This window comes from Neofelis nebulosa, chromosome 12 (assembly GCF_028018385.1).
Source record: "Neofelis nebulosa isolate mNeoNeb1 chromosome 12, mNeoNeb1.pri, whole genome shotgun sequence".
NCBI classification, from domain to species: Eukaryota; Metazoa; Chordata; class Mammalia; order Carnivora; family Felidae; genus Neofelis; species Neofelis nebulosa.
Window position 1 is genome coordinate 10,397,893 of NC_080793.1, and position 13,245 is coordinate 10,411,137.

Consider the following 13,245-nt stretch of genomic DNA (forward strand, 5'->3'; position numbering starts at 1 on the left):
AAAACAACTGGCCCCTGTCAGTATCACTGTTCAGAGTTCTAGTTTTAGAAAATTCTGTTTGCATATTTCTTAGTAGGAGGCAATGTAGTGTTTCCCAGAGCTATGCTGTAAACCCTTTTAAAACTTCGGTTAATTTCTTTCATTTTTTTTCTTTAGTTTCCAAGTTGTGAATCTTTGCCATTCCCTCCTCTATACTCCCGCTGACTTACGGGGCAGGTGACATGAAAACTGAGATTATGGCAGCCAATTCTCTGCAGTTATTCCTGCTTTGGGGCATTTACAGAGGCTGTTTCTTCTGTGAGGAACACACTTTCCCCCACTCCAGTTAACTGTTTCTCACCCTTTGTCTCTGTTCAAATGTCACATCTTCAAAAAGGCCACCTGTGATCTCCCTGTCCCCTGTCACCTAAACCTAACCCGTTCCTCATTTGGGTGCCCTGTTAGGTTCTGTCTCAGAGCATACTACTTTTTCTTCATTATATATATATTTCTGTTTATAATTATATATTTTTCTCAATGATTGTTTGATTATCTCCCCCACTAGATTGTCAAGTCTCTGAGCACATCTTTGGCTCATACCAGGTTGTCCCTCATTATTTCAGCAAATACTTGTTCATCATTCATTCACTCTAGGCCGATACTGTGGAACTTAGTAAATAAAGAATGAATGAATCAATGAATGAATGAATGTCAGTTTTTAGTCATGCCACTGGCCCTCTAAGCAAGACCAGCCTACTACTCATTGACCAGGGGCCCTGGCAGCCTCTGCTGGAGAGGCATGCACAAATTTCACCAGAATAGTGAAACACGATCTTGCCCTTAGCAACAAATTCTCAAAGGCAGAAGGTTGGTATCCCCACAGACTGCCGCCGGTTGTAAGTATCTTATATAAATATGCAAAGAAATAAAAATTAATTGGATTCCCAAATGCTCCAAAAATTCAAATAAGTAGTAAAAAAAAAAAAAAAAATGTTTATCCCTGTCAACAATCTAAGATAGAAACATTTTAAAGCAACAATGTAAGTCTTTTCACCAATTAAATAAGCTAGGTGTTTCCGAAAGAGTCCTTATTGCTAGGGAGAAATAGGCATATTCAAATACGTAAGTTAAGGTAAGTTAATGTAACTGAAAGTATCAAGAGACCTAAAGATGTTTTCCCCGGCGTGTCTTTTTTTTTCTCCTTTTTAATTTTTTTTTTTAACATTTATGTATTTTTGAGAGACAGGACACAAGCAGGGGAGGGGCAGAGAGAGAGGGAAACACAGAATCCAAAGCAGGCTCCAGGCTCTGAGCCGTCAGCACACAGAGCCTGATGCAGGGTCCGAACCCACAAACCATAAGATCATGACCTGAGCCAAAGTCGGATGCCCAACCAACTGAGCCACCCAGGTACCCCCTCCCTGGCATTTCTGCTTTTGGGAATCTATCTTAAGGAGAAAAAATCTAAAATGCAAAAAATATTTATGTGTAATGATAGTTGTTAGATATTTATGATGTCTAACACTAGAAGAGTAGTCAAATAAGGTATATCTATATTGGAAAATTCTGCAGGCATCACCTTTTGGTAAAGGCAGACTAAGTAGCTTGGACAAATTCCCCCACTGAAGGTAACTTAAAAAGCTGGTTTTTTTAAAAAGCTGACTAAAATACATAAATCCTCACCCTAAAGTCATCAGAAAGCATGAGAAATAAAATAATTAATGCTCTATATCTGGAAGAAGATTGAACCTAAAGAAGGGAGATCAATACCTAGGAACAATTTTGTCCTGACATCATCTGAATTTGAGGACTACAATATTTAAAGGAAATTTTACCACCTTCAAATTCGTATATTACAAAAGAAGAAATTCCAAGAAGTAATAAGCTAAGCATTCAGCTCAAGAAGTTAGAAAAGAAACCAAATAAAGAAACATAAAGAAAATAAAAAGAAAGAAGCAATAAAGAGCATAAATTAATGAAGTAGAATATTTAGGGACATCAAAATCAAAGTTCTCAGAAAACACTAATAAATTACTAAACCTCTGATAAAATGGATCAAACACAAGAAATAACAGAAACAAATAGTAATAAAAATGAAAAGGAGGTTTATTATCTGCCTAATAACTACAGATCCTGCAGTTATTAACAGATAATATGAAATTAGTTTGAAAACCTCCATACCAAAAATTGTGAAAATGTATATGAAATGACAAATCCCTAAAAAGAAAAAGGAAAAAAAAAAAGACAGCTTACCAAAATTGACAGAAGAAGAAATAGGAAACTGGAATATTCCCGTAACTATTTTGAGAATTGAGTTCACGATTAAAAATCTGTCCACAAAGAAAACTCACACCTGGGTGATTTTGCTAGCTAGTTCTGCCAGATACTTCAGGAAGAAATAACTCCCATCTTACATCAACTGTTCCCAAGAAAAGAAAAAGAAGTGACACTCTCTGATTCATTTTAAGAAACTGTCTCAGTCTTGTTACCAAACCCTAATAAGACCATACAACACAGAAAATTTAAATAGATGCAAATATCCAAAACAATATTAAACTGAATTCAGTATTATATTAAGGGAATAATATAGCATTCCCACGGTGGGTTTATTCAAAGAATTCAAGGTTAGTTTAACATTAGAAGAACCCAGTCAGGATAATTTGCCACAATAGCAGATTAAAAGAACAATCATCGGGGCACCTGGGTGGTTCAGTTGGTTGAGCATCTGACTTTTTAGCTCAGGTCATGATCTCATGGTTCATGGCATTGAGCCCCACATCAGGCTCTGTGCTGACAGCTCAGAGCCTGGAGCCTGCTTCGGGTTCTGTGTCTCCTTCTCTTTGCCCCTCCCCCACTCATGCTCGCTCTCTCTCTCTCTCTCTCTCAAAAATAAATAAACATTTAAAAAATTTTTCAAAAAGGAACAGTCATTTCAGAATATGTGGAATATTCAACCATTGTAAGTTGTGTTTACCAAGAGTTTTCATAACAGGAGAAATAACTTTGATGTAATATTAAGGAGGAAGAAAGTCAAGGATACAAAACAAGCTATATGGACTAATATCAACTATGTTAAAAAGAATAGAAGGAAAGTGTCAAAATATTAATAGTGGTCTCTGGTTGGCAAGATTTTGTGTAATTCATTTTTGTTCCTCTTTATACTTCATTTATACTTTCTGGAGTTTCCATAATGAGCATCCATGACTTTCTAAGAAGAAAATGCAAACAAATAATAAGGTCAAGTTGATATAGATAAAGATTATGTAATGAGAGCAGCTCTTAGTTTAATAATAGTCCTTGTGACATTTGAAATCTCAAACCATGTACAGTGCCACACCATGGCTCACCAAAGGGGGAATTAGAATAGCACACCCCTTTGTAACTTACTTAACTAATTTTTTTTAACCTTATGTAAGTGGGTAATCCTTCCCCCCTGTCATTTTCTTTCATCTTTAAAGAATCTAGTCTAAAACAAACTGGGGAAACTGATTCACAGGAGTTCTGTAGTGGATTCTGTTTCAGAATATTGACTCCTTGTTAAATGATTAAGAGGAAATATCATTTGTTAGCATCTTGGTAAATTTTTTGGATATGTAGTACTTATTCACGTAAAAAAGAATTCCTCAGGTAACAAAGTGTCTCTAGTGAAAACTTCGCCTCTCTCCTCTCCCCTAGTTCTCCTTCCAGAGACCACAGTCGTTTCCAGTTTCTTTGGTGTCTTTCCAGGCATTGTCTGTATACACGCAAGCATGTTCTGATTACGGATGTGACTGTACCCCCTACGTACATATATATGCTGACATGTAGGCAATGTACACGTACGTTTGTTCTTCCTCTTTTTAGAAACAAATGATAGCAAACTTACCATTAATGTTCTCATCTTTCTCTTTTCATTTTAACAATACATTGTAGAGCTTTTTCATGTTAATCCACGTGCTGTTCCACATACAAATTCACCTCTTTCTGTTTTTTCTCTTTTTTTTAAATCTTTTTTTCACCTCTTTTTTTAACTGCACCACAGTATTTCAAAGTGTACATAATTTCAAATCTGTTTTGTTTTGCTTTGCTTTGCTTTGTTTTGAAGATGAGGCCTATCGCTCATCCTAGGAAAGAGACACTGAGGATTGTTAGATAAAGCTTTGAAATCTGGGCTCTTATTCTCACTCCACTTCTAAGCATGAGCACAGTCTTAAATAACTTGTGTGATATCTGTGAGCCTCAGCATCTTAAAGGATTTGCAAGAAATTCCAATTGTCTCGCTCTGAGTCAAAATCACTGTGTTCACAAAAGAAGCCCTCACCAGCATTTACAAAAGGCACAAGGCAGTCAGTGGTTTGAAAAAGTGGAATATTATAACTACTCTTCATAAAATGGAAGTAAATAAAAACAATTTACTCCTTTTCTAGAGAAGGGTTGTTTTTTTTAAAGCTTTTTTAATTTAATTTATTTTTATTTTAAGTAGCTCCAGTGTGGAGCCCAATGCAGAACTTGAACTCAAAACCCTGAGATCAAGACCTGAGATGAGATCAAGAGTCAGACACTCAACTGACTGAGCCACCCAAGTGCCCCAATCTTTGCTTTATTTTAAATAGAAATTCCAATGAGGAAAGACATATTGTTCTTCCAGTATTAAGAATAGCTTAATAGCTGTGTATTAAAAATTTGGGTTGAGACGTAAATATTTCAAAAATGGATTTTTTGCTTCTGTTGGTATGTTTGATCAGGACAAGCTTGCTGTCCATAAAGCCATTTTTTTTTTTTTACATTTATTTGTTTATTTTGAGAGACCATGCGTGAGTGGGGGACAGGCAGAGAGAGGGGGAGAAAGAGAGTATCAAGCAGGCTCCACGTTGTCAGTGTTGAGCCCAATGCAGGGCTCAATCCCATAAACCATGAGCTCATGACCTGAGCCGAAATCAAGAATCAGATGCTTAACTGATTAAGCCACCCAGGCACCCCCATAAAGCCATTATAGAAGTGAGCTAAATTGTGAACATCTATTATGCATTGTTTAAGGGACTATGCTGTTGAGCCAGACTAAGTAAAGGCAGTTTACGTTCTGGCCCTGCCACTTACTGGCTGTGTGACCTTGAACAATTTACCTAACCTTTATTGAGTAGTTTATCTGCCCTCATAAGGTTGATAGAATTCAGTGAGTTTCAATAATGATAACGTTCTTAGAATGGTGCCTGGCACATAATAAATACTCAATAAATGTTAACTGTAATTAATAAATAATGAAAGCAGCATTCTGTGGCTGACAGAGCAGATGGGCCACAGATGTGGAGATCTGGAATCATAGACCTGTCGGGGCCCACAAGGAGGTGTGTGATGGGAGAAGGAAGTGATACAGAATGGAGTGAGGAAGGGGAGTGGAGGGCAGGCATGTCTGTAATCTGTGTCATAAGATGAGAGAACTTGGAAGCAGGGTACTTTCCAGCATATATGCTTTGGGGTTCCAGAAGAGATGCGTACCTTATAAGTAAAGCACACGACCGTAAAGGTAGATATAAGCCTTTCAGTTTTTCTTCCAAGTGGGATGGGCATACCTTTGTATCAACCACATCAAAGGATGTTTTTTTAATGATTTATTTAGGCCTTATTGTAAGGCATTGTGCTAGACATTTTGCAAATGCTCTCTTTTTCTCTCTCTTTTTAAAGTTTATTTATCTTCAAAGAGAAAAAGTGTGCAAGCATGCATGTGCAAGCGGGGAAGGACAGAATCCCAAGCAGGCTCTGTGCAGTCAGCACGGAGCCCAGCTCGGGACTTGATCACACAAACCATGAGATGGTGACCTGAGCTGAAATCAAGAGTTGGATGTTTAACCAACTGAGCCATCCAGGTGCCCCTACAAATGCTGTTGTAGTTTTCATAACCACCCTATAAGATACTGTTCTAATTGTGGAGAGAAGTTGTGACTTACCCAAAGTTAGCTAGCCAACAAATGTCAGAACCAGAATCCTCGGTCAGCTGTCTGATTCCAAAGCCCACCCTGAGATTGTTGATAAAATAACCTAAATTTTCAATCCTAAGAATTGTGATGACCATTGTCTTACACACTCTGAGAGAGAAGCTTGCTAATGAAGCTAATATGACAAAGAGTGTCTGCCTGGGGACTGAGAGCTAACATTTGTGCTTGGATCTTGGCTTAAATAAGAAAATGACAAGCCAAAGTCCTTGAGCTTTCCAGTTTGGATTCTTGTCTGATAATCTACTACATCCTTCAGCCAACTGTCTGCCAGAAGCTGGAATCAGACCAGAAGGAGACATGAGTATATTTTGGAGAGGATGTAACATTAGAAGACTTCCATTCTTGTCCAAGCATCTATATAAATCCTGGCACCAAACTTGAGCCTCAGTTTCTTTTTGTGCCACGTGTTGCCGGTGACCTTTTCACTTACCCACTGATCACACATAGGTAGCCCATCCAGGTCCTTAGAAGAAAGACACAGTGTGAACCAACTTATTCTTTGCACAACTTTTAAGAGAGAAACTTGGGAATTCTCCACCGTCAGAGCTGAACTAGGCTTGAAATTAAACTGGCTTAACGGAGTACCAACAAAACGTCAGACACTGTCTTTACTGTTTGATCACTCAGTAGTCTGTCCTTCTAGTAGTTCAGCATAGTGTTTTGAAAGCACTATGCCTCTGCAGCCTCTGACATTAGACAAATCATGTTCCCTCTCTGAGCCTCAGTTTCCTATATAAATGGAGGTCGTTGAATCTGTTTTATAAGGGTTTTTTGAGGATTAAATGAGATACAAGTGCTGCCATAATAACAGCCTTTTAGGCCACTGTGCTCATCATCCTTAATTTATAGAAGAAACTGAAGCTTTACGGGATGATTTGCTCATGATCACATGAAAAATGATGGGGGGTGGGGATGGGAGGCTGGAAAACTGTTTTCTGTCCAGTAAGTCTAGAACAACAGTTGAATCTGATTATTTTATTTCCTAAGTAGAAGTTGCCATCCAGAGGTTTCAGTTGTTCTCTAAATGCCAGCTCATCCTCCTTTTATCTTTAAAGGAGACCTTCTATTATTTCAATGCCTTACTGAAATCCTTAATTTCCTTAGGTTAAGGCTATACTGAGGAAGGCCTCAACTCAAGGTGGACAGTCACCTAGATAAGTGGACTGTGGCAGGACAGTGTCTCTGGGTCTTAGTCTGTGGGAAGCCTCTTTCAGCTTTGTTAGTTTGCCCTTGAAGACCGAAAGAGGAGGCAGCTCTGCCTAAAAAGCCTCCCAGACCACTCCCTGGACTCCGGAAGAGTCTCTCCCTACCCCAGTCTAATCACTGATTCCACTGGATGGATTACACTGGACTGTGACCACCACCACCCCTCGCCCAGGGCAGGGACCATCGGGTGCTGCGGCCAGGTATAGTTTATTCCCCTGGATGCAGTGAGCATCCTGAGTCCCTGGCATCACCAGGCCTCTCAGTAGGGCTCCAGGGGACAAGACAAGTACATGATCGCTTTTAAAGACCATTGGGGATTTAGGTAAGTATCTAAGCCTGTGTTTCTTCATGCTGGTACTTGGGCTGCCCCCCGCCCCACTCCCTGCCGCTGCCCAATACTACTAAATAAGAAAAGAAGGCAGGAAGCAGCCATAGGCAGTGAATGTTTGTTAATCATGATGTGTTTCCAGCTCCTCTTCATGGTGCTTATTCATAGTGGGCTGATCCCTCCTCCTGTGTGTGCTCTGTGCCAGCCCTGGAGACTCCCCGGTGGTTCCATTTGGCTTCTGGAGGCTTTGCTTTCTTCAGCTACAAATTACTAATCTCTCCAATTTCTGTCATGTGACTTAAATGCCAAGGCTGTAAGCCTCTTTTATTATACCACAACAGCAGTCTTTAAACGCAAAAGGAAATGTGATTGTGCAAATAAACTCTATTTACAAATAGAAATGACCTGTGGTGTTCATGGTACGGATTTTAGGTTCAGTTGCTGCTGAAAGCCAGTTATGTGTCTGGCTTTGGTTGGGGGAAAAGCATTCACCATAAGGAGTTTTTGTACGGGTGAAGGTTTTTGCACATATATATTGGATAATAACTCCCTGCTTGCTGCACGCTACCAGAATTTAAATGAAACAAAAACGTTATCCCCAGTGTAAGAATACCTGTGTGTCTGCACCTCTTGCTTTCTAGTTAATGTGGGCTGGTTGGTAATGTGTTGTAGTGGGAAACGCAAGATGTTTACAGGTACTGTGTGACCTTGGGCAAGTCCTTCTCTGCCAACTTCGTTTTCCCATCTGTAAAATGTGATGGTAATCCCTATCCTTTGGCGATATTGGGAGGATTAAGCAAATTTGTGTCTACTAAAAGCACATAGTGATGTGTAATGCACAGGGCAAGCGTTGACCATTCCAGTGTTTGTCTGCCGTGTGCCTGAGACATAGGGCGAGCACCTGTGCCCAGACACCACAGCTAGTCCATTGCTTGTGTGTGATGGCCTCTTCCTTCCCTGTTATTCCTGGTTTCCCACTAGCTCTTAGACTTCCCACAGGCCCTTTTGGCAATGGCCAGCACCAAGGGTAGATGGTACCTAGGGCAAAAGACAGTGCCAACCTATACTAGAAGCAGACTTGTGCCCTGTCCACACCTACTTCTTCAGTAATGAATCTCTGAATTGTACTATGTGGGCTGAGAAATTCCACATGAATTGCATTTTTCGCTCTCCCCCTTTCTTGAAAGTTCCCCCCTTTTCATTTTATCATTAGGTAGTAATTAGTATTCAAGGGAAATTGGTCTTAATATATTGAAATTGGTTAAGTGCATTTAGACCTGTACCACAGCCAATGTCTTATTGGAAAATGTAATTGGGGACTCTGTGTATGTAATTAATTGAATTACAATTAAGAACTTTCATTAAACGATACACTGGTACATTAGAGCAGTAAGGAAACATGTTTGACGAGCCACAAACCCTGTATGGGCTCTAAGTGAGGGCACAGGGATTTGCATCCCTTTGGTAAGCTCCTGGCCCCAGAGACCACCCTGCAGCCCCTGACTAATGGTTTGGTAATGCATCAGGTGACATTTCTGTAGTGATTCCCAGATGGGAGGTGGGGTTCTTCCAGTATGTGTGACCTCAGTTTCTGACTCTGGAGTCAGAGAGAGAGAAATAGAGTGAGAGGGCCTCAGTGTTGATCAGATATTACAGTTGTTAGGTATTTGGTCATGTCAGTTGTCAAAAAATGCCCAGGCTTCTTTTCCTGTGTTTTCAACAGTAACAAAGACACATTGGAGGAAGAGGAAACGATAGGAATTCTGTCATCAACCTAACATCCAAGCAAACCTGTAATGAACCAATGGTCGGGACCCTTGGATAGTCATGCTTTAACCTGTAAAAGGTGGTTAGTTTCATTCTGAGCACACATTCTTTTATTCCTCCCCAGAACCTTGATGGCATCCTCCTCCAGGCCAGCCACTATGCTGAGGCGGTGGAAAGGAGTTGCACATCATGGAGCCCACAGTTGTGATAGGTGCAACAAAAAGTATAAAAGAGTAGCTAGCAGGTGACTAGGGCCGTGAGAAAAGGAGAAAGCTTCCCTGTGGAAGAATAAAAGGAGTTTGTTAGTGAGTAAGGGAGGAATGTTTCAGTGCAAGGGACAGCTCATCTGAAGGCCTTGAGAAGGAGCTTGACCTGTTCGGGAATAAATGAATGGAGGGGGCAGGAAATGAGCAAGGGTGAGAGTGCTGGGAGTTAAGACGAAGGGCTGCACAGGATCTAGAAAGCAGAACCCAAAGGTCCTACTCTTTTTAGAAGTTCTGCAAACCGGAAACTGTTTCTTTCTGATCACCTCATAAAACAAGATTACCCTGATTTATTTGAAGGTCTGAAATCTCCCTGTGGAAAGGCTCTGACTCCAAGAGTTTAATCAATTAGGCCCTGACAGCAAGGATCCCTACCCTGATTGTTGCATGGAACATTCAGTGAAGGGCATATCCTACTATGTGATCCTGACGGCTTTGGAGAGATTACTACAGAGGGGCATGCCTGCACACATGTGTGTGTTATAGTATATCACCTATTGATTCTTTTTTAGAGACCAGCAAAAATGACTAGTAGCCAAAGGGAAGTGTTTAATAGAAGAGAAGTTTGGGGCTTATGAGGCTTTAGGGACTTAAAAGGCCTTTGGAAAAAAAAAAAAAAATGTGATGGATGTAGAAAGCAAGGGAGAGTTTTTCTCCTTGACTCACTTATGCAGCCAGCTTGGAGTCTTACAGAAAGAGTGAAGAGAATTAGGTTTTATCCCTGATTCTTTGTTCTGGCAAGGCCAGGCATAATTGTGTTCTCCTTAGATACTGTTATGGCCCAAGGATTTGTACATGCACAGCCCATCTAAGGAACATTTTTACCCAAAGGGTTATGTGGTGGGTAACGGCACATTTTTAGAATTAGACAGACGTGGGTTCGGTTCCTAGCTCCAGCTTATACGAGTTGCATGGCTATACCAGCCGGATGACATTCTAAGCTTCATTTTTCTCACCTGTGAAAAGTGGATAATAAACTACAACTTTGGGGAAAATTAAATGAGGGTATTGGGAAAATTAAATGAGATAACATAAAGTGCTGAACATGTGGGGCACCTGGGTTGGGTGGCTCATTCGGTTAAGCTCCTGACTTTGGCTCAGGTCATGATTTCATGGTACGTGAGTTCAAGCCCCGCGTTGGTCTCTGTGCTGACAGTGCAGAGCCTGCTTGGGATCCTCCCCTTCCTCTGCCCCCCTCTCCCACATACTCTTTCTCTCTCACGAAATAAATTTCGCCTTTAAAAAAAATAAATTGCTGAGCATAATGTCTGGCATATAGTAAACACTCAGTAAATGTTAACCTCTGTTGTGGTTGTTGTTGAGGCAGCATCCCAGTTTGGTGGGTTGCCTGCATGGAAGACTAGGAATGGTGTGTTAGGTTCTATTAACTGAGATAAATATGGGGGGTGGTATACAAACTCAGGTATACCGTTACGGTTAACCTGTGGTTCAGCAAACTTCACTTATGCCCCCAACGGCACTTATTGAACATCGACTTTGTGCTCTGTAGGATAGAATGTTCCTGCCCTCAAAGGAACTCATTGTGTAGAAACAGAATATAGATGTTTATCACATAAGAGGTTTACAAGAGCCTTCAGAATGACAGGGTTCCGGGAGAGAGATCAGGAAAGATTCTAGACTAGACCTGGAAGTGTACATATTTTATTTTATTTTTTAGAGAGAGTGTGAGTGGGGGAGAGGGGAAGAGGAAGAGAGAGAGAGAGAGAAAGAACCCCAAGCAGGCTCTGTACACGCTCAGTACAGGACCGACACAGGACTTGATCCCACAACCCTGGGACTATGACCTGAGCCAAAATCAAGAGTCAAATACTCAACTAAGCCACCCAGGCACACTGAAGTGTATACATTTTAAAGAGTGGGAAGGATATTCTGCCAAATGGTATAACCTGAGCAAAGTCCATTTTAGCCAAAGTGCAGTGATTGTTCTATGTGGGGAATAGCAATAAGGCATCAAGATAGAGTAGGGCAGGGGTACCTGGATGGCGCAGTTGGTAGAGCGTGATCTCAGGGTCATGAGTTCAAGCCCTGTGTTGGGGGAGGGAGGGAGGAGAGTAGGGCAGAAGATGGTTTATCTCCTCTTGATTTAGTCAGTTATTTGTGCAGCAGTATTTTACTGTGTGCCAGGTCCTGCCATGGATACTGTCTCTGCCTTTGAAGAACTTATCCCCCTCCAATCCTGACTGTTTTATTTTCCACCACTCCCCTTCATACACTCTTTGCTCCAGCCAAATGCAAACATTTGCTGATCCCTATATAAGTGCTCACACTTGGTGGACTTCATGTTTTCCCCATACTATTCCCTCTGTGGACTGCCTGTCCCCTCCCATCGTCTGGGTCTCCTGCCATCCTCCTGTGTTCCTGAAGCACTAGTATAGTCCCACAGCTGTGGTTGGTGCTGGCCTATTTGTGAACTGATACGATCAGTCAACAGCATCAACTTGCTACAGAGAGTTTAAAGGAGAGGATGTAACAAAGGCCATCATCGTCTTCTGGTTGAGTTCTAGAGTTTGCATTGATCTTTTTGGAGAAGAAAGATGGAAGTTGTTTTAACTCATAAACTGGATTCAAGCTTTTTGACTTGGCCTAAGACTCGAACCATAAAATGAAGTGTAAACTCCTGTGTAGTTTGTATCTATAAACATAAGACATCTGCCGGTAGCATACAGTGAGTTCATCTGAGCTTTGATTTGTTGATCAGTGCCCATTTGTCAGAAAGGAAGTCCCGTATGTACCTCTAAGTTTCAGTGAAATCATGTGTATGAAAACATATTTTAAATGTAAAACAGCATTAGTTATAATTCACCTTGATCTGATCACCTGACAACAAGCCTGTTACTCTTGTAATGTGTGTCCACGCTTTCTATTTGTGTTTGTTGTCAGATATGTAACACATACACAGCTGTAATCGCGCTTTCACGTCTCATCGTGATTGTCCAAAGGATATCCAGGGACTGAAAACATGGCATAAAAACCAATAAAGGCAGTGGCATGGCTCTCAAGCTTCTTGGTCTTAGACCCCTTTACACTCTTAAAAATTATTGAGGAGGTTGGCTGGGTGGCTCAGTTGGTTAAGCGTCCTACTTTGGCTCAGGTCACGATCTCGCAGTCCGTGAGTTCAAGCCCATGTTGGGCTCTGTGCTGACAGTTCAGAGCCTGGAGCCTGCTTGGGGTTCTGTGTTTCCTGTCTCTCTCTGCCCCTCCCCACTCACACTGTGTCTCTCTCTCAAAAATAAACATTAAAAAAAAAAAAATTAAAAAAAATTATTGAGAACCCCAAAGAGCTTTTATTTATTGAGCTATATCTATTTATTAGGAATCAAAACTGAGAAATTTTTTAATATTTACAAATTTATTAAAAAGTAATAAATCCATTACCTGTTAAGTTTTTATGAAAATAGCTATATTTTCTTTTGTTCTTTTTTATTTGTTTTGTTTTCCATTTTCTTTCTCTGAAGAGCATTTATTTTTGTTCCATCAGGAAGATGAATTGTTGGCTAATCACCTGAATACTATAGCGGGCACCGTTTTATATTTTTGCAAATTTCTAGAATATCTGGCTTTAGAGAAAACATCTTGATCTCCATGTCTGTTGCATTCAGTCTGCTATAATATATTGTTCCAGTTGTAGTAGGTGAAGAAAATTTGGCCTAACATAGATATGTGGTTGGAAAAGGGAGGAGTATTTCAGTAGCCTTTTCAGACAATAGTG

The 13,245-nt window shown here is 40.6% G+C and overlaps 1 protein-coding gene across 7 annotated transcripts in view; it reads left to right on the plus strand.

Annotated features, from left to right (window-relative positions):
• The window catches only part of MAPKAP1 (MAPK associated protein 1), a 244,954-nt gene that overhangs the window by 181,952 nt on the left and 49,757 nt on the right, over positions 1–13,245 (plus strand). The window lies entirely within an intron of this gene.